Source organism: Oncorhynchus nerka, linkage group LG27 (genome assembly GCF_034236695.1).
Source record: "Oncorhynchus nerka isolate Pitt River linkage group LG27, Oner_Uvic_2.0, whole genome shotgun sequence".
Taxonomy (NCBI): Eukaryota; Metazoa; Chordata; class Actinopteri; order Salmoniformes; family Salmonidae; genus Oncorhynchus; species Oncorhynchus nerka.
Genome location: NC_088422.1, coordinates 75400016 through 75425318, shown reverse-complemented (window position 1 = coordinate 75425318; position 25303 = coordinate 75400016). Strand labels below are relative to the sequence as shown.

The 25303-nt window shown below is 42.4% G+C and overlaps 1 pseudogene; it reads left to right on the top strand.

Annotated features, from left to right (window-relative positions):
- LOC115112557 (12S rRNA N4-methylcytidine methyltransferase-like) overlaps window positions 1-25303 on the top strand; it is a 68900-nt pseudogene that overhangs the window by 388 nt on the left and 43209 nt on the right.

The window sequence follows — 25303 nt, the reverse complement described above, 5'->3', positions numbered from 1 at the left end:
AGTGTAAAAAGATGTCCTGGAGCCCACTTTGATTTGGTTTACTGTGTACTTTGCTAAGTAGCTAGGTATTTACTGTAGCTGGATAACTAGATCGAAAAAACGGATCAATGCTTCATATTTTCTGATACCTAGCTAGCTTAGCCAGAAATGTTAGCTACATTTTTTTAGCTCGCTAATACCATTCTTTCTGCCATCCACAATTAGTGGCATTTATTGCATTAGCCACTAGCTAGAATAGTATCTTACAAAGTTGCTGTGTGTTTGTCATGTCACTCTCATCATGTCTGTGCCCTTCCAATTCTCTTCAGACCATGGCATGCCAGCATGTGTCTGCTTGTCCCACCTTGAGATCATCATGGAGGGTTGCTCTTGATGCTGCTTGTAGAGTCAGCCAGCCATGGAAGGGGAGTAGGTTGTCTTACTCTGGCTTTGCTCCCATGGAGCCTGGTCACCAGGACAGACGTAAAGATGACTCCACCATCTTGGCTGAACAGACACTGCACACACCTGTCATGCTTAGAAGTGCTCCAATGTTTAGATATTCAACCTGGCCAGGTAAGTCTTTCTTCTCTAACGCACTGTGTGTGTGTGTCAACCCACCTTTTCTTAGTGAGCCCTTGATGTTTAAATATTCTATGGAACAGCAGGTAAGGTTTGTTGTGCATTTAGCCTGTTTTTACCCCATGATGAATCGTTTGTGGCCAAACTTCACTTCTCAGTTCATAAGATGGGCTACTTCTCTTGAGAGGGCACATTAAGTCACCAGGATCCCACTACCTTTGCTTTCCCATACATACTACCAGGACAGATGGGCATAAGTCAAAGGCCTTCTGTTTCTGGTGGGCAGTGCGGAGGGAGACTTGATGGGCCCCCTGGGTGGCCGAGAGATGCTGCACGGACAGGGCAGGTGGGGGCCATGGGTCAACAACTTAGTCAGGCATTGTGCCACCGTAAGGCTGTTGGCAGGACATAGAGTGCTGCCTGCAACACTCCTGCCTGAACTTTAGCGCCTCTTACTGTAACTCCTTCACTCTCCGCCCATTGGCCAACTGTCCCAATAAAGCTAGCCAAGAGCTTGCCATTAAAAACAAGTGTTAGATAGATTTTTTTATGTAATTCTAGTCACTGCACATAGAGCCTGTCAATCTAGGGTGTAGCCTAGTTGCATATATATTACAGTATTGCTTTATACAGTTTGTGCTTCACCCCCAAATGCTGAAATAGAATTTATTAAAAGCTGAAAGACCGGCAATGTAGCACAGTAATTAAAAGCTGTAATACTTTACGTTAAAGCAGCAATCTGCTGTTTAAACAATAATAAAGACACCCTGCCACTGTTTTGGTAAAATGCTGAGGGATGGGGCTTAAGAAATGTAACCACTCTCAAATTCATAGACAGAGCTATGTATGGACTGACTATCCATGATGCAACATTTGCGTTTTGGCCATGTTTTGAGGCCATACTGTGTTTATAATGACATTATTTACAAACAAGTTTAGGCAATAATTTGGGTTCTGATGGGGTATGACAGTTGAACTAAGCTTTTGAGTAATTTATAAGATATATTCTTCAAGAACCAGTGGGTATACATCATTCATTTAAATGGCCATGTGGGATGTAGTAGTCACAGATTGGCCCTTTAAGTTGTGCTTACTTGTGTGTGTATGCTGCTGTAATTACACTTGTAGCAACATTGTCAAACCAGCATTACAGTATATACATATTGGCATACTCGGTCCCCTCCCCCATACTCAAATACATTAGCAGAATGTTTTGGGTACTGCACATCCATCTTACCTTCAACTTTCAGACTGAGATACTTGTGTGTGCAGAAAGTAGGCTAGCTGTGTAAATAGAAACTACATAAACACTAAGCCTACTTTGGCATGCTTGATTGAATCCAGCTCTTACTGTAATTTCTCTTTGATGGAGATTTGAAATGCGTCATGTTCAGACTGCTCGCTGGAACATTGCAACGACAATGGCAACTGTTTATAAACTGAAATGTAAGGTCTCACAAACATAAATACAATGTTTATTCATTCATGTGGTCTATTAGGCTATATGTAATAGCAGCCTTGGTCAAGGTACACATGTAAATAAACAGCTACAAACCATTTAGTTTTTGTGTTTACATTTCCATGTAGTAATGACGGCACATGTAAACACTTTAAACGGTCTTACAATATACATTTTTATGGTAGAGATTCTCCATGTGAAATCCCCCCGCCATTTCTGTTAATGAACCAGTCAGGCAATCAGGTGTCTGCACTCTGTTTTCATCAGCTGTCCTGTAGAGCAGCTAGGTAGTGTAATCACAGACCCTGTTTGTTTAAGTGGGGGTTTCACTGACAAGTCAATGACTGGGAGGAAACCCACACTCCATGTTAGCCAAATACTCACTTAAATCACTGAACTGAGTCAGATTAATATTTTGATCTGCTATTGTAAAGCAATCAACCCTGCGTAGTTGCTCTTGTCAGGCTAAGCATAGTGTGTATGAATGGAGCACTTAGGGAGATGATGGGTATCTGAGAGCAAATGCTGCAATTACACCAAAGTGGGTAAATGGCAATGCAGCCTTTCATGTCCCGCTGCCTCCCACGCATGAAGTCCAGCGCAGATATCTACACAGGTGGACTGTGATATTTCCCCACATTTCTCTCACACTGTCAGGGCTAGTAGTGATGCACATGCAAAGCCTTTAAAATAACAAGTGATTGTACTACTTACAAAAATGACGATAAGGTTATGGGCTTAGGTCTTAATTGTGCTGATCAATCTAGAGATGGTTGATAAGTCTAGAGATGGACCTTGTAAAACCTTTTTTATACTCCAGAAATGAGCTTTATCTCAAGCAGCCACAGTGTTGCTCTCCTGCTGGCCTTCCTTCCCTGCCCATCAACCATAAATTACCCAAACTAGATTGGCCTTATTAACCACCAAATTAGCTCTTAAAAGATTAGAGTTTGTACAATTGAATATTTTTCTATTCACCTTGAACGTGAATGTGCTTAGCCAGCCGGATAACCATTTTAACCTAATTATCGTCATCTTGATTCAATTCTAGCATTTGGCTAATTGAATAATGGGCAGTGTGAGGCCTAAAGGTGGTTATAAACCGTGATGTGGGAGACGGTGGTCGAGGTAGGGGGCTTGGAGAAGGATATCCTTTTCTCAGGGCAGAATCAAGCTTTTCCTGACCTGGAGGTTATTACTTTACTCAAGACAGGAGGAGCTGGAGGATAGGGTATTTTATTTACATGGAGGAACAGGATTTATGGCTGCTTATTGCTGTGAAAATGACTCAAATAAATCAAATTGAATCAGGGTAAGAAGGTGTCAGAAGATGACTAACATTAACAAAGTGCCACTAAGATTTTGAAATGAATGAATAGGATGGCCATATTTTAAAAGTCCACCTGATGTACGTTATCCCCCTTCTCTGTCACTCCTTTTGATACTTGCAAGTCATTAGTTTAAAGACTGAGCATAATACACTTGAGAAGGTAGTGTCAGTCAGCATCAAAACATAATGTCAGGGCTGCCCCGTCAGCTAGGAACATACAGAGAGTATCTCTGTTCCTAGCCCATCAGTCAGTAATCATAAATCACCGTGGTATACCCTGGCTGATGGTACAAATAGGCTTTATTACTCAGGCTAAGTTAATAGTCTTGATGAAACCCCCTGCATCATCCCTGACACACCCTTTGTTGTAACCTAATTGTTTGAATGAAACAATGAAGAAAACTGTCTTGTACAAGTGTTCTCTGCAAGTGTAGAACATAGCTTTTATACAATGTTTAAAAAGAAAACTTATTCTTTCTCAGCAAGTTGAACCATTTATCCAGCCCCCATTCACGACCTCCCCAATCACTCTTAGGAAAAGACACATCTTTTCAAAATGTATGGACTAAAAGCCTGTCGCCCAGCCCCGGAACTCAATATTGTTGAGTGTTTTGTCTTTTTGTCAGGTCCACCCACGACCACTGCAATAGATTTTTATCCTCCAGCATCCCTCATTACTAGCCCACAGATGATAGTGGGTGAGTGTTTCTCTGCCCCCCCCGTTTTCACACTCCCCGTTTTCACACGCCCACTCACAGAGGACATCCCGGTGGCTCCACGGGCAGGAAGTGATTTCTTTGTTTTTATGCTGCCAGGAATCCCCCGTCTTGTTGTTGTGGCCCTGGAATTGCAAGAGTGAGGACAAGGTGTGGGGAATCCTTTTCTCTGGTGCCAGAATTGGGGACCTCCGCCAGGGCAGATTAATGAGCCGTCAACTGGATGTCCAGGGAAAGATCCACTACTGCTTTAGCAGGGAAAAACTAGGTGGCCACTGCAGTCTCACCACACTCCCCCTTGTGGAATTAAAATGGCCTCCCGTGTTACACCTTCTCCTTACCTGAATTTAAATACATAACAAGTACTATGTCCTTTTACAAGAGTGTTTTAGTTCCAATGAAATTTGTTAGCCAAATAATGAAATTCCTTTTAGAAAATCATAGCTTATACTTTTGTCTGTCTGAAAAACAGTGAGACAGGAAAGTGTATGTGCTGAACTGCAGAGATTCAATTTACTCAGCATAAATCGTTTTTTTAATCTATAGTTCAATATGTTAATAAAAAAATATGTAAAAAATAAGTGGCTCTTATCCAGAGACTTTTGCAACTGTTTGTGGTTGCCTATGCATTTACATAAATAGCTCCATTTACATAAAGGCTACCGCTGCTAAATCGTTGCCTACACTCCAAAACAATATGATAAAACCTATATATTTTTTCTACATGTTTTCAGTGTTAACTTAAATGACTAAACCAGATATAAAGAATGTAGAAAAGATAATGGAGCTATAAATACAGTATTAGTCAAGTTGGGACACACCTACTCATTCAAGGGTTTTTCTTGAGTTGTACTATTTTCTACATTGTAGAACAATTGTGAAGACATCAAATCTATGAAATAACACGTATAGAATAATGTAGTAACCAAAAAACTGTTAAACAAATTAAAATATATTTTATATTCTTCAAAGTAGCCACCCTTTGCCTTTATGACAGCTTTGTGCACTCTTGGCATTCTCTCAACCAGCTTCACCTGGAATACTTTACCAACAGTCTTGATGGAGTTCCCATATATGCTGAGCTGCTGTTGGCTGCTTTTTCTTCACTCTGCGGTCCAACTCATCCCAAACCATCTCAATTGGTTTGAGGTCGGGTGATTGTGGAGGCCAGGTCATCTGATGCAGCACTCCATCAATCTCCTTATTGATCAAATAGCCCTTACACAGGCTGAAGGTGTGTTAGGTCATTGTGCTGTGGTAGCCATGCTGGTTAAGTGTGCATTGAATTCTAAATAAATCACTGACAGTGTCACCAGCAAAGCACCATCGCACCACCTCCTCCATGCTTGATGGTGGGAACCACACATGCGGAGATCATCCGTTCGTCTACTCTGCGTCTCACAAAGACACGGTGGTTGGAACCAAAAATCGTACATTTGGACTCATAAGAACAATGGACAGATTTCCACCGTGCTCTTCTTCTTATTGGTGTCATTTAGTAGTAGATTCTTTGCAGCAATTTGACCATGAAGCCTGATTCACACAGTCCCCTCTGAACAGTTGATTTTGAGATGTGTCTGTTACTTGAACTCTGTGAAGAATTTATTTGGGCTGGAATTTCTGAGGCTGGTAACTCTAATGAACTTATCCTCTGCAACAGAGGTAACTCTGGGTCTTCCTTTCCTGTGGTGGTCCTCATGAGAGCCAGTTTCATCATAGCTTTTGATGGTTTTTGAGACTGCACTTGAAGAAACTTTCAATGTTCTTGAAATGTTCCGTATTGTCTTAATAAATTAATGATGGACTGTCGTTTCTCTTTGCTTATTTGAGCTGTTCTTGCCATAATATGGACTTGGATTCCTCAAATTCACTTTAAACAAGGCACACCTGTTTAATTGACATACATTCCAGTTGACTACCTCATGAAGCTGGTTTTGAGAGAACACCAAGACTGTGCAAAGCTGTCATCAAGGCAAAGGGTGGCTACTTTCAAGAATCTCAAATATGCGAAGGTCGAGTCATGTGTCCTCCTGAAATATGACCCGCCAAACTGCACTCCTTAACACCCACCCACTTAATCCGCAAGCCAGCTGCACCAATGTGTCGGAGGAAACATCATTCAACTGACGACCGAAGTCAGCCCGCAGGAGCCCGGCTCACCACAGGGAGTTGCTAAAGTGCGATGAGCCAAGTAAACCCGTCCCGGCTAAACCATCCCCTACCCCGGACAACGCTGAGCAAATTGTGCGCCGCCCGATGGGACTCACAGTCACGGCCGGTTGTGACACAGCCTGGGATTGAAATATATATATATACACATATATACACAGTTGAAGTCGGAAGTTTACATACACTTAGGTTGGAATCATTCAAAATTATTTTTAAACCACTCCACAAATTTCTTATCAAACTATAGTTTTGGCAAGTCGGTTAGAACTTCTACTTTGTGCATTATACAGGCAGATTATTTAACTTATAATTCACTGTTTCACAATTCCAGTGGGTCAGAGGTTTACATACACTAAGTTGACTGTGCCTTTAAACATCTTGGAAATTTCCAGAAAATTATGTCATAGCTTTAGAAACTTCTGATAGGCTAATTGATATCATTTGAGTCAATTGGAGGTGTACCTGTGGATGTATTTCAAGGCCTACCTTCAAACTCAGTGCCTCTTTGGGAAAATCAAAAGAAATCAGCCCAAAAAATTGTAGACCTCCACAAGTCTGGTTCATCCTTGGGAGCAATTTCCAAACACCTGAATGTACATCGTTCATCGGTACCAACAATAGTACGCAAGTATAAAGACCATGGGATCACGCAGCCGTCATACCGCTCAGGAAGGAGATGCGTTCTGTCTCCTAGAGATGAACGTACTTTGGTGCAAAACGTGCAAATCAATCCCAAAACAACAGCAAATAACCTTGTGAAGATGCTGGAGGAAACGGGTACAAAAGTATCTATATCCACAGTAAAACGAGTCCTATATCAACATAACCTGAAAGGCTGCTCAGCAAGGAAGAAGCCACTGCTCCAAAACCCCCATAAAAAAGCCAGACAACGGTTTGCAACTGCACATGGTAATCGATAAATGTCCTCTGGTCTGATGAAACATAAATAGAACTGTTTGACCATAATGACTATCGTTTTGTTTGGAGGAAAAATGGGAGGCCTGCAAGTCGAAGAACACCATCCCAAACATGAAGCACGGGGTGGCAGCATCACGTTGTGGGGTGCTTTGCTTCATGAGGGACTGGTGCACTTCACAGAATAGATGAAATCATGAGGCAGGAAAATTATGTGGATATATTGAAGCAACTTCTCAAGACATCAGTCAGGAAGTTAAAGCTTGGTTGCAAATGGGTCTTCCAAATGTACAATGACCCCAAGCATACTTCCAAAGTTGTGGAAAAATGGCTTAAGGACAACAAAGTCAAGGTATTGGAGTGGCCATCACAAAACCCTGACCTCAATCCTACAGAAAATTTGTGGGCAGAACTGAAAAAGCGTGTGCAAGCAAGGATGCCTACAAACCTGACTCAGTTACACCAGCTTTGTCAGGAGGAATGGGCCAAAATTCACCCAACTTCTTGTGGGAAGCTTGTGGAAGGCTACCCAAAATGTTTGACCCAAGTTAAACAATTTAAAGGCAATGCTACCAAATACTAATTGAGTGTATGTGAACTTCTGACCCACTGGGAATTTGATGAGAGAAATTAAAGCTGAAATGAATTATTCTCTCTACTATTATTCTGACATTTCACATTCTTAAAATTTAAGTGGTGATCCTAACTAGAGGTCGACCGATTATGATTCTTCAACGCGGACACCGATACTGATTATTGGAGGACCCAAAAGATCGATACCGATTTAATTGGACAATTTTTTTTTTTTTATATATATATATATATATATATATATATTTTTTTTAATAATGACAATTACAACAATACTGAATGAACACTGATTTTAACTTAATATAAATCAATTTAGCCTCAAATAAATAATGAAACATGTTCAATTTGGTTTAAATAATGCAAAAACAAAGTGTTGGAGAAGAAAGCTTGGGGCGGCAGGGTAGCCTAGTGGTTAGAGCATTGGACTAGTAACCGAAAGGTCCCCGAGCTGACAAGGTACAAATCTGTTGTTCTGCCCCTGAACAAGCAGTTAACCCACTGTTCCTAGGCTGTCATTGAAAATAAGAATTTGTTCTTAACTTACTTGCTTAGTTAAATAAAGGTTAAAAAAAGTAATATGTGCCAATATGCAATATGTGCCGTGTAAAAAAGTGAACGTTTAAGTTCCTGGTGGTTCCTTTTAACATGATACTTCAATATTCCAAAGTAAGAGGTTTTAGGTTGTAGATAATATAGTATTTATAGGACTATTTCTCTCTATACCATTGTATTTCTTATACCTTTGACTATTGGATGTTCTTATAGGCACTATAGTGTTGCCAGTGTGACAGTATAGCTTCCATCCCTCTCCTCGCCCCTACCTGGGCTCGAACCAGGAACACATCGACAACAGCCACACTCGAAGCAGCGTTACCCATCGCTCCACAAAAGCCGTGGCAAACTACTCCAAATCTAAAAGCGAGTGACGTTTGAAACGGTATTTGCGCACACTCAGCTAACTAGCGAGCCATTTCACATTGGTTACACCAGCCATCAGGCTGATAGGCTTGAATTCATAAACAGCGCTGTGCTTGCGAAGAGCTGCTGGCAAAACGCACAAAAGTGCTGTTTGAATGAATGATTACGGGCCTGCTTCTGCTCAGTCAGACTGCTCTATCAAATCAGACTTAATTATAACATAACACACAGAAATACGAACGAGCCTTTGGTCATTAATATGGTCAAATCCGGAAACTATAATTTCGAAAACAAAACGTTTATTATTTCAGTAAAATACGGAACCGTTCAGTATTTTATCTAACTGGTGGCATCCCTAAGTCTAAATATTCTTGTTACATTGCACAACCTTCAATATTATGTCAGAATTACGTAAAATTCTGACAAATTAGTTCACAATGAGCCAGGCAGCACAAACTGTTGCATATACCCTGACTCTGCTTGCAATGAACGCAAGAGAAATGACACAATTTCACCTGGTTAATATTGCCTGCTAAACTGGATTAGTAGTTATAACTAGTGATTATGATTGATTGTTTTTTACAAGATAAGTTTAATGCTAGCTAGCAACTTACCTTGGCTTCCACTGCACTCATGTAACAGGCAGGTTCCTCGTGGAGTGCAATGGTTAGAGCGTTGGACTAGTTAACTGTACGGTTGCAAGGTGAAAATCTGTTGTTCTGCCCCTGAACAAGGCAGTTAACCCACTGTTCCTAGGCCATCATTGAAAATAAGAATGTGTTCTTAACTGATTTGCATAGTTAAATAAAGGTATAAAAAATAATTTAAAAAATCGGAAATCGGCGCCCAAAAATACCGATTTCCGATTTGTTATGAAAACTTGAAATCGGCCCTAATTAATCGGCCATTCCGATTAATCGGTCGACCTCTAATCCTAACTGACCTAAAACAGGGAATTTTTATTCGGATTAAATGTCAGGAATTGTGAAAAAATGAGTTTAATTGTATTTATGCGAAGGTGCATGTAAACGTCTGACTTCAACAGGATGTATGTGTATATATGTATGTATATAGTGTGTATATATATATATATATATACACAGTTGAAGTAAGAAGTTTACATACACCTTAGCCAACTACATTTAAACTCATTTTTTCACAATTCCTGACATTCAATCCTAGTAAAAATTCCCTGTTTTAGGTATTTTAAGATTACCACTTAATTTAAAAAATGTGAAATGTGGAGGTCTACACATTTCTTTCTGAGGTCTTGGCTGATTTCTTTTGATTTTCCCATGATGTCAAGCAAAGAGGCACTGCGTTTGAAGGTAGGCCTTGATATACATCCACAGGTACACCTCCAATTGACCCAATTAGCCTATCAGAAGCTTCTAAATGCATCAGATCATTTTCTGGAATTTTCGAAGCTGTTTAAAGGCGCAGTCGACTTAGTGTATGTAAACTTCTGACCCACTGGAATTGTGATACAGTGAAATATTCTGTCTGTAAACAATTTCTGGAAAACTTACTTGTGTCATGCAGAACGTAGATGTTCTAGCTGACTTGCCAAAACTATAGTTTGTTAACAAGAAATTTGTGGAGTGGTTGAAAACGAGTTTTAATGACTCCAACCTAAGTGTATGTAAACTTCCGACTTCAACTGTAGTATGTATATATATATATATATATATATAAGATCATGATAAATCACTATATAAATAATATATATATAAGATCATGATAAATCACTATATAAATAATATATATATATAAGATCATGATAAATCACTATATAAATAATATACAATCAGGGAGAATCAAAAAATGTCATGGCATGAGGCCCGCATTGATTCACTCTGAAGGCTTATGCTGTGTTCTTATGCTATGGCAAAATGTGTAAAATTGCAGGAAACTAGCTTTAAAACTAAAATGTTCTCTTCGCAGGATGTTCTCCCACACTAAGTTTGAAAAAGGTCCTAGGGAAAAAACAGAAAACCATGCCAATGACTGTATTTTGGAAGTGGGTCTTTTCATGACATGACACCTACCATCTCGGATGGTTCTGAAATAATTTCCATATTTAGAAACCGATAAGATTAGCATTCCAGCAACGTTATTTTGTTGAAATATAATTTGATCTCTGATAAATTAAGATATTGTATTGCACCCAACTTGGCCATTTTTAATTCATAGGATTCATATATTATTCAATAAATACCTAACTTCTGATTTGGACCAAACTCTTTTCTAACAGAAAAGACAGACAATCTGGACCCTCTATTTCTGAAACTATCTGCCGCCATTGTCGCAACCCCTATTACCAGCCTGTTCAACCTCTCTTTCATATCGTCTGAGATCCCCAAGGATTGGAAAGCTGCCGCAGTCATCCCCCTCCTTCAAAGGGGAGACACCCTGGACCCAAACTGCTATAGACCTATATCCATCCTGCCCTGCCTATCTAAGGTCTTCGAAAGCCAAGTCAACAAACAGGTCACTGACCATCTCGAATCCCACCGTACCGTACCTTCTCCGCTGTGCAATCTGGTTTCCGAGCCGGTCACGGGTGCACCTCAGCCACACTCAAGGTACTAAACGATATCATAACCGCCATCGATAAAAGACAGTACTGTGCAGCCGTCTTCATCGACCCCGCCAAGGCTTTCGACTCTGTCAATCACCATATTCTTATCGGCAGACTCAATAGCCTCGGTTTTTCGGATGACTGCCTTGCCTGGTTCACCAATTACTTTGCAGACAGAGTTCAGTGTGTCAAATCGGAGGGCATGCTGTCCGGTCCTCTGGCAGTCTCTATGGGGGTGCCACAGGGTTCAATTCTCGGGCCGACTCTTTTCTCTGTATATATCAATGATGTTGCTCTTGCTGCGGGCGATTCCCTGATCCACCTCTACGCAGACGACACCATTCTATATACTTTCGGCCCGTCATTGGACACTGTGCTATCTAACCTCCAAACGAGCTTCAATGCCATACAACACTCCTTCCGTGGCCTCCAACTGCTCTTAAACGCGAGTAAAACCAAATGCATGCTTTTCAACCGATCGCTGCCTGCACCTGCATGCCCGACTAGCATCACCACCCTGGATGGTTCCGACCTTGAATATGTGGACATCTATAAGTACCTAGGTGTCTGGCTAGACTGCAAACTCTCCTTCCAGACTCACATCAAACATCTCCAATCGAAAATCAAATCAAGAGTCGGCTTTCTATTCCGCAACAAAGCCTCCTTCACTCACGCCGCCAAGCTTACCCTAGTAAAACTGACTATCCTGCCGATCCTCGACTTCGGCGATGTCATCTACAAAATGGCTTCCAACACTCTACTCAGCAAACTGGATGCAGTCTATCACAGTGCCATCCGTTTTGTCTCCAAAGCACCTTACACCACCCACCACTGCGACTTGTATGCTCTAGTCGGCTGGCCCTCGCTACATATTCGTCGCCAGACCCACTGGCTCCAGGTCATCTACAAGTCCATGCTAGGTAAAGCTCCGCCTTATCTCAGTTCACTGGTCACGATGGCAACACCCATCCGTAGCACGCGCTCCAGCAGGTGTATCTCACTGATCATCCCTAAAGCCAACACCTCATTTGGCCGCCTTTCGTTCCAGTACTCTGCTGCCTGTGACTGGAACGAACTGCAAAAATCGCTGAAGTTGGAGACTTTTATCTCCCTCACCAACTTCAAACATCAGCTATCCGAGCAGCTAACCGATCGCTGCAGCTGTACATAGTCTATTGGTAAATAGCCCACCCATTTTCACCTACCTCATTCCCATACTGTTTTTATACTGTTTTTTATTTATTTACTTTTCTGCTCTTTTGCACACCAATATCTCTCCCTGTACATGACCATCTGATAATTAAGCATGTTAATCTGCAAAATTGTATTATTCACCTACCTCCTCATGCCTTTTGCACACATTGTATATAGACTGCCCATTTTTTTCTACTGTGTTATTGACTTGTTAATTGTTTACTCCATGTGTAACTCTGTTGTCTGTTCACACTGCTATGCTTTATCTTGGCCAGGTCACAGTTGCAAATGAGAACTTGTTCTCAACTAGCCTACCTGGTTAAATAAAGGTGAAATAAAATAAATAACAAATAAAAACAGGGAAGACATGAGGAAGACATGAGGAATCCAAATAAATAGTCAAAAGCCATCCACGGACCCCCTGCACCCCACGCCAATCCCACCCTAACAACCAGTATACAGAATATTATCAGTTTCTAACAACAGAAATAATTTCAGAACAATCTGAGATGGTGGGAGTCGAAATCTTCTTTCTTGTGCTTTTTGAAGTAAAACGACCTCAATATTAGGAAAACCTTCCTTTTGCCTTCAGAACAGCCTCAATTTGTCGAGGCATGGACTCTTCAATGTGTCAAAAGCGTTCCATAGGGATGCTGGCCCATGCTAACTCCAGTGCTTCCCACAGACATAGGATGTCCTTTGGGTGGTAGACCATTCTTGACACACATGGGAAACTGTTGAGTGTGAATGATCCAGCAACGTTGCAGTTCTTGACAAAACCGGTGCGCCTGGCATCTACTACCATAGCCTGCTCAAAAGCACTTCAATATTTTGTCTTGCCCATTCACCCTCTGAATGGCACACATACCAAATCCATGTCTCAATTGTCTCAAGGCTTAAAAATCCTTCTTTAACCTGTCTCCTCCCCTTCATCTACACTGGTTGAAGTGGATTTAACAGGTGACATCAATAAGGGATCATAGCTTTCAGCTGGGTTCCCCTGGTCAGTTAGTCAATGTCATGGAAAGAGCAGGTGTTCAATGTTTTGTACACTCTGTGTATGTACAAGAGCAGGGGGTTAACTGTCCCCCAAGGGTAAAATTGGGCCCCCCTGTGGGCCACGGCAACAGTTTTTTTTTCACTCATCCATTGTTTTTCGGAGCACAGTGTAGTGAAAGAGGAGGCTGGTGAATAATTGATCCTTGTAATTAAACACTCCAGCTAGGGACGCCGGGGCTGATTGACGGCCAGATATTAAGCCCTTGTCTCGTAAGGTTGCAAGTTTAGTCTGAGGTTATCAGTGGCCAGCAGAGTCTCTCTCCCTCCCTGGCTCATTACTTTCATGAGTAGACCATTTCATAGTGGTGATGGGGGCGTGGTGTGAAAGAGAGTCTGGGACTTCATTAGTGAAATGGGGTGCCTGAGTCTATAGAGCAGCAGGTGGTTCAGCATTGCTGAGCAGACAACCCCCTTGTGGGTGCTCCACCGGACTGTCATGTTGAGCTACTTTAACCCTTTCATCTTACACAGTCTGCGGCTTTAGTTTCATTTAGATACATGTACATCAATGTACTCTACATGCAAACTATTAGTGGCATAAGTCCATAATGTGTGAATATAGCCGTGTTTATCGTATCACACCCAAACATATCCTTGTGCCAGTTTGTTTAGTTGCTTACATTACAAATGAGAACATTACTGTGTGCAGAAGGTGCTTGTTTTGTCAACAGGTTCCATGAATTTGACTTCAGTTATTGATATCTTGAGATCAAAATGTACAGTTGAATATCTGCCTTGATGGTTACTCATGTTGTCAATAATGAGGATGATATTTATACTAATGATAAAAATGTCAGGAGAGAGAGCATAAGGAACAGAATAGAGAGGAGGCTGCCTGTAGAAGGATCTCAGAAAGCTGCACCTGAAATCCAGTTTTAATAACTGTTATTTGCGTACTTGCTCACAGTCATACAATATTGCTGAAAGTGGGAAAAATAAACAAAGCAAAGCCTTTCCAAGACACGGGAGCAATGTTATTATGGAGGGTTTTATTACAATATTTACATTTGCGCCTGGTGTGTGAGCGTGGGTATGCTAATCAGATGTATGCCCCGTGGACAGCTGGATTGAGATGATGACTCATCCCTGCAACATGTCCTTGATTGGGGTTTGAATGAGGGCTCAAAAACTGCATTTCGCTTAAATTTATTCCAGATCTCCATAATGAAACCTTTTCACAGCTTCCGGGTTGGAGCGAGCCGGTTGCATCCACGCTTCGGTCTCCTTCGGTCTGCAGGTTGTATAACTTTTTCATTACATTTCATTACATTTCATTATAGTACAACTGTCTGATTTGTCTAATCTTAGCAATTTCTTCTTAGCTAGCTACATAGCCGTCGTTGTATCAAAGATAATTGCGTAATTATCGTATTTCGTCGTCCTCCTATCTGCCTAGCAGCTAGCCAGCTAGCATACGTTCACCGGCTACCGTAGCACTGTAGTAACTATCACACTCAACTGAACGACTTGATTAGTGTAGTATTAGCTAGCTACATAATTGTCTTTGCTGTCTTCGTATCCAAGATAATTGTGTAGTTTAGAGTGTGTAGTCTTAGAGTGATTATCTTAATTTACCGAGGTTAGCTAGCCAGCTATTTTGTCGTCCTTAACGTAGGAGACACTCCTAGCTAGCCAACAGCCAGCCAACGTCTACTGAATAGAACTTTCGCATTCCGGTCGCATTCCGCTTCGCTCCACAGGTAGTATCACATTTTCATTTCATTTCATTACAGTCCCAACGGTGTGATTTGTTTGATCGTAGCTAGCTACATAGCTAGCTACATAGCCGTCTTTGTTTCAAAGATAATTGTGTAGTCTAGAGCGATTTTCTAGGTTAGCTAGCCAGCTATTGTCGTTCTCCTAACGCAATGTAACGTAACCAACACTGCTAGCTAGCCAGCTAGCCCCCGAATAGCAGCATTGTAGAAACTTCACACTCAACGGAACGACTTGATTAGGGTAGTGTCAACAACGCAGCTAGCCTAACTCAGCAGTACTGTATCATTTTAATCATTTTAGTCAATTAGATTCTTGCTACGTAAGCTTAACTTTCTGAACATTCGAGACGTGTAGTCCACTTGTCATTCAATCTCCTCTGCATTAGCGTAGCCTCTTCTCTAGCCTGTCAACTATGTGTCTGTCTATCCCTGTTCTCTCCTCTCTGCACAGACCATACAAACGCTCCACACCGCATGGCCGCGGCCACCCTAATCTGGTGGTCCCAGCGCGCCGACCCACGTGGAGTTCCAGGTCTCCGGTAGCCTCTGGAACTGCCGATCTGCGGCCAACAAGGCAGAGTTCATCTCAGCCTATGCCTCCTCCAGTCCCTCGACTTCTTGGCACTGACGGAAACATGGATCACCACAGACAACACCGCTACTCCTACTGCTCTCTCTTCGTCCGCCCACGTGCTCTCGCACACCCCGAGAGCTTCTGGTCAGCGGGGTGGTGGCACCGGGATCCTCATCTCTCCCAAGTGGTCATTTTCTCTTTCTCCCCTTACCCATCTGTCTATCGCCTCCTTTGAATTCCATGCTGTCACAGTTACCAGCCCTTTCAAGCTTAACATCCTTATCATTTATCGCCCTCCAGGTTCCCTCGGAGAGTTCATCAATGAGCTTGATGCCTTGATAAGCTCCTTTCCTGAGGACGGCTCACCTCTCACAGTTCTGGGCGACTTTAACCTCCCCACGTCTACCTTTGACTCATTCCTCTCTGCCTCCTTCTTTCCACTCCTCTCCTCTTTTGACCTCACCCTCTCACCTTCCCCCTACTCACAAGGCAGGCAATACGCTCGACCTCATCTTTACTAGATGCTGTTCTTCCACTAACCTCATTGCAACTCCCCTCCAAGTCTCCGACCACTACCTTGTATCCTTTTCCCTCTCGCTCTCATCCAACACTTCCCACACTGCCCCTACTCGGATGGTATCGCGCCGTCCCAACCTTCGCTCTCTCTCCCCGCTACTCTCTCCTCTTCCATCCTATCATCTCTTCCCTCTGCTCAAACGTTCTCCAACCTATCTCCTGATTCTGCCTCCTCAACCCTCAACCCTCCTCTCCTCCCTTTCTGCATCCTTTGACTCTCTATGTCCCCTATCCTCCAGGCCGGCTCGGTCCTCCCCTCCCCGCTCCGTGGCTCGACGACTCATTGCGAGCTCACAGAACAGGTCTCCGGGCAGCCGAGCGGAAATGGAGGAAAACTCGCCTCCCTGCGGACCTGGCATCCTTTCACTCCCTCCTCTCTACATTTTCCTCCTCTGTCTCTGCTGCTAAAGCCACTTTCTACCACTCTAAATTCCAAGCATCTGCCTCTAACCCTAGGAAGCTCTTTGCCACCTTCTCCTCCCTCTTGAATCCTCCTCCCCCTCCCCCCTCCTCCCTCTCTGCAGATGACTTCGTCAACCATTTTGAAAAGAAGGTCGACGACATCCGATCCTCGTTTGCTAAGTCAAACGACACCGCTGGTTCTGCTCACACTGCCCTACCCTGTGCTCTGACCTCTTTCTCCCCTCTCTCTCCAGATGACATCTCGCGTCTTGTGACGGCCGGCCGCCCAACAACCTGCCCGCTTGACCCTATCCCCTCCTCTCTTCTCCAGACCATCTCCGGTGACCTTCTCCCTTACCTCACCTCGCTCATCAACTCATCCCTGACCGCTGGCTACGTCCCTCCCGTCTTCAAGAGAGCGAGAGTTGCACCCCTTCTGAAAAAACCTACACTCGTTCCCTCCGATGTCAACAACTACAGACCAGTATCCCTTCTTTCTTTTCTCTCCAAAACTCTTGAACGTGCCGTCCTTGGCCAGCTCTCCCGCTATCTCTCTCAGAATGACCTTCTTGATCCAAATCAGTCAGGTTTCAAGACTAGTCATTCAACTGAGACTGCTCTTCTCTGTATCACGGAGGCGCTCCGCACTGCTAAAGCTAACTCTCTCTCCTCTGCTCTCATCCTTCTAGACCTATCGGCTGCCTTCGATACTGTGAACCATCAGATCCTCCTCTCCACCCTCTCCGAGTTGGGCATCTCCGGCGCGGCCCACGCTTGGATTGCGTCCTACCTGACAGGTCGCTCCTACCAGGTGGCGTGGCGAGAATCTGTCTCCTCACCACGCGCTCTCACCACTGGTGTCCCCAGGGCTCTGTTCTAGGCCCTCTCCTATTCTCGCTATACACCAAGTCACTTGGCTCTGTCATAACCTCACATGGTCTCTCCTATCATTGCTATGCAGACGACACACAATTAATCTTCTCCTTTCCCCCTCTGATGACCAGGTGGCGAATCGCATCTCTGCATGTCTGGCAGACATATCAGTGTGGATGACGGATCACCACCTCAAGCTGAACCTCGGCAAGACGGAGCTGCTCTTCCTCCCGGGGAAGGACTGCCCGTTCCATGATCTCGCCATCACGGTTGACAACTCCATCGTGTCCTCCTCCCAGAGCGCTAAGAACCTTGGCGTGATCCTGGACAACACCCTGTCGTTCTCAACTAACATCAAGGCGGTGGCCCGTTCCTGTAGGTTCATGCTCTACAACATCCGCAGAGTACGACCCTGCCTCACACAGGAAGCGGCGCAGGTCCTAATCCAGGCACTTGTCATCTCCCGTCTGGATTACTGCAACTCGCTGTTGGCTGGGCTCCCTGCCTGTGCCATTAAACCCCTACAACTCATCCAGAACGCCACAGCCCGTCTGGTGTTCAACCTTCCCAAGTTCTCTCACGTCACCCCGCTCCTCCGCTCTCTCCACTGGCTTCCAGTTGAAGCTCGCATCCGCTACAAGACCATGGTGCTTGCCTACGGAGCTGTGAGGGAACGGCACCTCAGTACCTCCAGGCTCTGATCAGGCCCTACACCCAAACAAGGGCACTGCGTTCATCCACCTCTGGCCTGCTCGCCTCCCTACCACTGAGGAAGTACAGTTCCCGCTCAGCCCAGTCAAAACTGTTCGCTGCTCTGGCCCCCCAATGGTGGAACAAACTCCCTCACGACGCCAGGACAGCGGAGTCAATCACCACCTTCCGGAGACACCTGAAACCCCACCTCTTTAAGGAATACCTAGGATAGGATAAAGTAATCCTTCTCACCCCCCCCACCTCCCCCCTTAAAAGACCTAGATGCACTATTGTAAAGTGGCTGTTCCACTGGATGTCATAAGGTGAAAGCACCAATTTGTAAGTCGCTCTGGATAAGAGCGTCTGCTAAATGACTTAAATGTAAATGTAAATGTTTTCCTGAAAAAGTACATCTCCCAGGTATGTTTGTGAATTTAATGTTATCATTATGTCCACTAATATTTCCTTTATTGTCAGATTAGGTTTATCTTTGGGGTGAGGGGGAGTATGGGGTTCAGTGTTTCCCCTATATTTATTTAGCAGCGGCGCACCACCGCTGCTAAATCATTGCCGCCACTGCACATTAAAAAACATATATAAATGTATTTATTATAATAAAACAATGATACCGAGACATGCTTTTAAGACAAGTTACAACAAGTTACAGATCTTCCTCATGTTCTCATCAGATTGTCTGAGAAACCTCCAAGTTTTCTAGCTAGCTTGTAATCCTGGAAGTGTAGGCAACCCATAGAGATGGATAGAGGACTCTAGTACCCAAAAGCATGTTTTAGATTAGGCAGTGCCATTGAGGACTTTCACCATATTGAAGTAGTCAATTGGTTGGGACTTCCTATGGGTTAAGGAAGGATCACATAATTCCATCCAGGTCACCAGAAGGGATCAGCCAATGAATTATACACGTGAGCAAACATTCCATAACTGCAGGTGGCAATAAATCACAGATTTTGGCTTCATACCTGTTCAAACAACACACTGCAGGTGGCGTATGCACCCTTTCAATTTGTTTATCAACTGATAAAGTAGTAGAAGAAGAAAATGTACTACTTCAGAATGGTGATGGCCTCAATTCATCTGCCCATGCTCTCACAGACGGCATAATGGGACAGATACAATATTGTGTCCTCTATCCATCTCTGAGCCAACCCTATGAATAAATGTATGTAATAATTGTTAGCTAGGATGCATTAAAGTTACGCCAGATAAATATTTGGGGGGGTTAATATTAGGGATGTAGCGACTTACCGATTCGCATCAGTCCCCAATTCAAATGTTTAAGATAGAAGTGTATCGGTCTGCGGACCCCAAACCTATCCAAATGTAGCATCAGTCAGAACATCTATATAAACTTTACGAATTGCCGGTTCACAAAAATGGTTTCTTTCTACTTACCGAAAATACCTCAAATCTTTTGTGATATCTGATGTGTCTACTTCAGTGGGGAACTGCATGTAACTGTGTTGACAGTCATTGATCTAAAAGTATTTTTGCATGCCAAACAACCCCAGGTCATATCAGTAGCCGAGTCAAACTGTGCGGCTTTATTAGTTGACAATCTATGTCATTGGCTGGTTTATTGTTATCTATGCGCTGTTGAAAATTGTTTTACCTGAATAAAAGTAAAAGTAAGAACTTTCATCTGGCTATACCTGCTGAACGGGGCTTACAATAGATTTTATTTGGATTATTTCGTGTTTTTTTTTAACAGTCAGTGTATATATTAATTTGAACTAATGGGAAACAGCCTCAGATTTAATTGAAGTGCAGTTGTTAGCCCCTCACCTGATTTGACAAGTCCTCAAGGTACGTACCCCTATTTATTGATTTCTTGTTGCAGGTATGCTCATGCCACCATGAATCCCCCTAGTGGTTTTGTGTTTATTTTGACAGTCGTGGGGGGCAGCTAACAATGCATCTACACAATAAATGCATTCATAAGTAATTGGGCCTGTGTATCGTGCATACACTGGTCACAGAGGTTTGGGTAGGCAAATGGAACAATTTTAGTGCTTTGTAATACAGCGCTGGAAATAAAACTAGCTCTCTTGTCTGAGGCAAGTTCAGAGGGGGCGAGTTGAGAAGCCTGTCATTTTGTCTTGTTTTGTGACCCTCCCTAACACTGTGCTGTCATTTTAAGATCATACAGGACATGTCAAACATAGTGGCACTGTAATAATCATTGGTTTTTTGATGTACAATTCCACATTTAAACTCAACACTGATGTAAAACATTTCATGAATTTGCCAGCAAACCCAGATGAACTGATCGTTGACATAATGTAGTCATTTTGGCATGACCTTCAGTCTACAGTGTTATGACTAGCCTACTTTATACCAGACTGACTTTGTCTCAATTACACAGGTAGCCCAATTCAAATATTTTATTTAGTTCCTTTGACCAATCACATCAGATCTTTTCAAATCAGATCCTCTTCAGAGCTGATTTGATTGGTTCAAAGACCAATTTAGTGAAACAAAATATCACAATTGAGCTACCTGTCTAAACGCAGCCCATGTCATCTAAATCTGTGTTTGCGAACTCTGGTCCTCAAGTACCCCAACAATACATATTTTTGTTTTAGCCACGGACAAACACACCTCATTCAACTCATCTGGGGCTTCATGATTAGTTGACAAGTTGTATCGGGTGTGCTTGTGCTGCTGTTAGGGGTACTGGAGCTGGGAAACACTTCTCTACGTGACTGTCAATTGAGTTAATGGATAGTACTAGAATGATGGTTGAGTGTTTGATAAACGTACATCACTTTTGCATATTTATCAGAATTTTCCTGTACTTGTGTCTTGTTAGTTCTCTAAGCATCAGCCATCAGCAGCCATACAGCTCACTATCTCGTGGGAATTAACTAACTGATTAATTAAATACATGACTCATTTATTTTTGTAAAATATAGCTAAAAATAGGGTCAGGGAAAAATAAGGAATCACTTCACTGTTAGTGATATAAGAAAAAAATAGTAACCTTCATAATGATCAGGGAGACCATTTCCTGAGAGAAATTTTATAAACATGAATGTTTCACATTCATTAAAACCCTTGAAAAGATTATAGCAGGGATTTGGTCAATCTGCATTGGGCGTTAATATACCAATATGTTAACAATATTTTATCTACAATACAAACACAATGCTTCTGATACAAATTCAATATCAAGTAGGAGCTCAATCCAAGGCTTGTAAAACCTCATAGCCACACAACGATACGATACAGCATCGATACTAACGGCAACTATACCATATGTTGGATTTATCTACTAACTCATACGATCATATGCATTCACTATGCACATGATTGTGTAACGTTAAATAATGGTTTTCCAGTGCTTTAAATGTTCTACACTGAGCCCATTGAAAGTAGGATTATACTGCGGTGTTGGTTCCTGCTCAGGCTGCTTAGTGGCCCAGGGTTCAGGTGGGGTAGGATGCATTACTCCTTGTGGTGCTGAATTACACCTGCAACTAGTCAGCTGTGGAAAAAATCAAATATATATATATATTCTCACCCTGGCAAAACCAGAATGAAAGGATATGTGGTTAAGCAGTCTTCACCAGCAGATGTTAGTCCTCATAAATGATGTCCCACAAACCCAAATGGTTACATCATGAAAGACGTGAGATTCGATATGCAGATAAAGCTGCAAGGCCACCAAAACAAAAGCTAGGACTGCCCAAGCCAAAGTAGAACATTTTGGGTTTCCAACATTGTAAATGTTCAAGGCTCAAAGTGACAAATGAGTAATCTCTCGGTTAGCATATATTGTTGTCTAACAGAAATTGGGGCAACCAGACTAGTACCAGTTATGAATGGTGTACTCTACACACATATTGCCTTAGCTTGTACGAAACAGGCTCATAGAGCTCCCTGTATGCACTGTGATTGTTGCTTATTGTTAGTTGGGTAGGTCATCTGTTTGCATTGTATCTGTGTCATAGTACAAGCACACTCAATGCGGCACAAACAGCTCCAGAATAAACACTCTGCTAGGGAAGTGAAGTGCCACGTATTTGGCTTGTAGATAGGGTTGAGTTTGCTCTGTCATTCCCAGGAGGATGTTATTATTATTGGGGAAACATCATTATGGGGTAGTAAAGGGCAGGTGCAGCAGGGCTTTTAACACAATGTCAACAAGCAGTCTCCAGTCTGATTTCATGCATAGTCAGTTTACCCCTACCTACATGTACAAATTACCTCAACTAACCCGTACCCCCGCACATTGACTCGGTACCAGTACCCCTTGTATATAGCGTCATTATTGCAATTTTATTGATACTTTTATTAAATTGTTTTACTTAAGTTTATTTAGTAAATAGTTTAACTGTTTCTTGAACTGCATTATTGGTTAGGGTCTTGTAAGATAGCATTTCACGGTAAGGTTGTATTCTGTTGTACCTGTTGTATTCGGGAGCATGTGACAAATAACATTTGATTTGATGTGCCTGCCAGCTAAGTATTAGAAATCTACATTTGTACTATAATTGTAATATGGTTTGATATGTTTTGACAACTTCAAGTCTGTTTCAAAGGAAGTTCATATTCAAACATGCCTGTAAGCTGGAATACCCAGAATCTGTCACAATAATATTTTCTGAGACGTTTTAGTATTTTATTTTAGTCCAATACCCCCTTAGAGCACTAGCCTTGAAGGGCGGCAGGTAGCCTTGCGGTTAAGGCCAGTAACCAATTGCTCCCCGGGCGCCAATGATGTGCATGTCGATTAAGGCAGCTCCCCGCACCTCTCTGATTCAAAGGGGTTGGGTTAAATGTGAAAGACACATACCGGTTGAATGCATTCAGTTGTGCAACTGACTAGGTATCCCCCTTTCCGTTTCCCTAATTGGAGCTAGACCAATCCACTGCTCCCACACAAACAAATAAGAGCTTTGGAGGGGAAGACTAGGAATCTGAACACATTTGATTGGGTCTTGAACAGTTTCTCCCTTAATAATACTGATACTTAGTAGCATACTGTTGATAAGTAGCCTACTCTATTTTAAAAAAAATTATTCAAACTTTCATTCATACCTTTACACCGTGTCTTCTGTTTCTATGGCAGCATAGGCATATATTTTGTTTGTAATTTATCAAATTCAGATATAAACAGCCTCATTAATATTTGTTTACTCATTAGATTACTTAGCTTTTCCGATGGTTTTCTTTGGTACTACTTTAGAAAACATATGTAGTACAACACCTAGACTACAGCTTGTTTGCCTTGCAAACTAATTATACTACAGTTGTAAGGTTATATTGGGGATAGTGCTTGCTCCAGAAACTATACTGACAAAAATATAAACGCAACATGTAAACTGTTGGTCATGAGCTGAAATAAAAGATCCCAGACATTTTTCAGATGCACAAAAAGCTTATTTCAAATCAAAGTGTAATTGTCATGTGCGCCGAATACAACAGACCTTCCAGTGAAATGCTTACTTTCAAGCCCTAACCAACAGTGACATTTTTAAGTAAAAAATAGGTATTAGGTAAGCAACAGATAAGTAAAGAAATGCAAAAAAATAAAACAGTAAAATGACAGTGAAAATAACAGTAGCGAGCCTACAGTGCTTTGCGAAAGTATTCGGCCCCCTTGAACTTTGCAACCTTTTGCCACATTTCAGGCTTCAAACATAAAGATATAAAACTGTATTTTTTCGTGAAGAATCAACAACAAGTGGGACACAATCATGAAGTGGAACGACATTTATTGGATATTTCAAACTTTTTTAACAAATCAAAAACTGAAAAATTGGGCGTGCAAAATTATTCAGCCCCCTTAAGGTAATACTTTGTAGCGCCACCTTTTGCTGCGATTACAGCTGTAAGTCGCTTGGGGTATGTCTCTATCAGTTTTGCACATCGAGAGACTGAAATTTTATCCCATTCCTCCTTGCAAAACAGCTCGAGCTCAGTGAGGTTGGATGGAGAGCATTTGTGAACAGCAGTTTTCAGTTCTTTCCACAGATTCTCGATTGGATTCAGGTCTGGACTTTGACTTGGCCATTCTAACACCTGGATATGTTTATTTTTGAACCATTCCATTGTAGATTTTGCTTTATGTTTTGGATCATTGTCTTGTTGGAAGACAAATCTCCGTCCCAGTCTCAGGTCTTTTGCAGACTCCATCAGGTTTTCTTCCAGAATGGTCCTGTATTTGGCTCCATCCATCTTCCCATCAATTTTAACCATCTTCCCTGTCCCTGCTGAAGAAAAGCAGGCCCAAACCATGATGCTGCCACCACCATGTTTGACAGTGGGGATGGTGTGTTCAGGTTGATGAGCTGTGTTGCTTTTACGCCAAACATAACGTTTTGCATTGTTGCCAAAAAGTTCAATTTTGGTTTCATCTGACCAGAGCACCTTCTTCCACATGTTTGGTGTGTCTCCCAGGTGGCTTGTGGCAAACTTTAAACAACACTTTTTATGGATATCTTTAAGAAATGGCTTTCTTCTTGCCACTCTTCCATAAAGGTCAGATTTGTGCAATATACGACTGATTGTTGTCCTATGGACAGAGTCTCCCACCTCAGCTGTAGATCTCTGCAGTTCATCCAGAGTGATCATTGGCTGCATCTCTGATCAGTCTTCTCCTTGTATGAGCTGAACGTTTAGAGGGACGACCAGGTCTTGGTAGATTTGCAGTGGTCTGATACTCCTTCCATTTCAATATTATCGCTTGCACAGTGCTCCTTGGAATGTTTAAAGCTTGGGAAATCTTTTTGTATCCAAATCCGGCTTTAAACTTCTTCACAACAGTATCTCGGACCTGCCTGGTGTGTTCCTTGTTCTTCATGATGCTCTCTGCGTTTTTAACGGACCTCTGAGACTATCACAGTGCAGGTGCATTTATACGGAGACTTGATTACACACAGGTGGATTGTATATATCAACATTAGTCATTTAGGTCAACATTGGATCATTCAGAGATCCTCACTGAACTT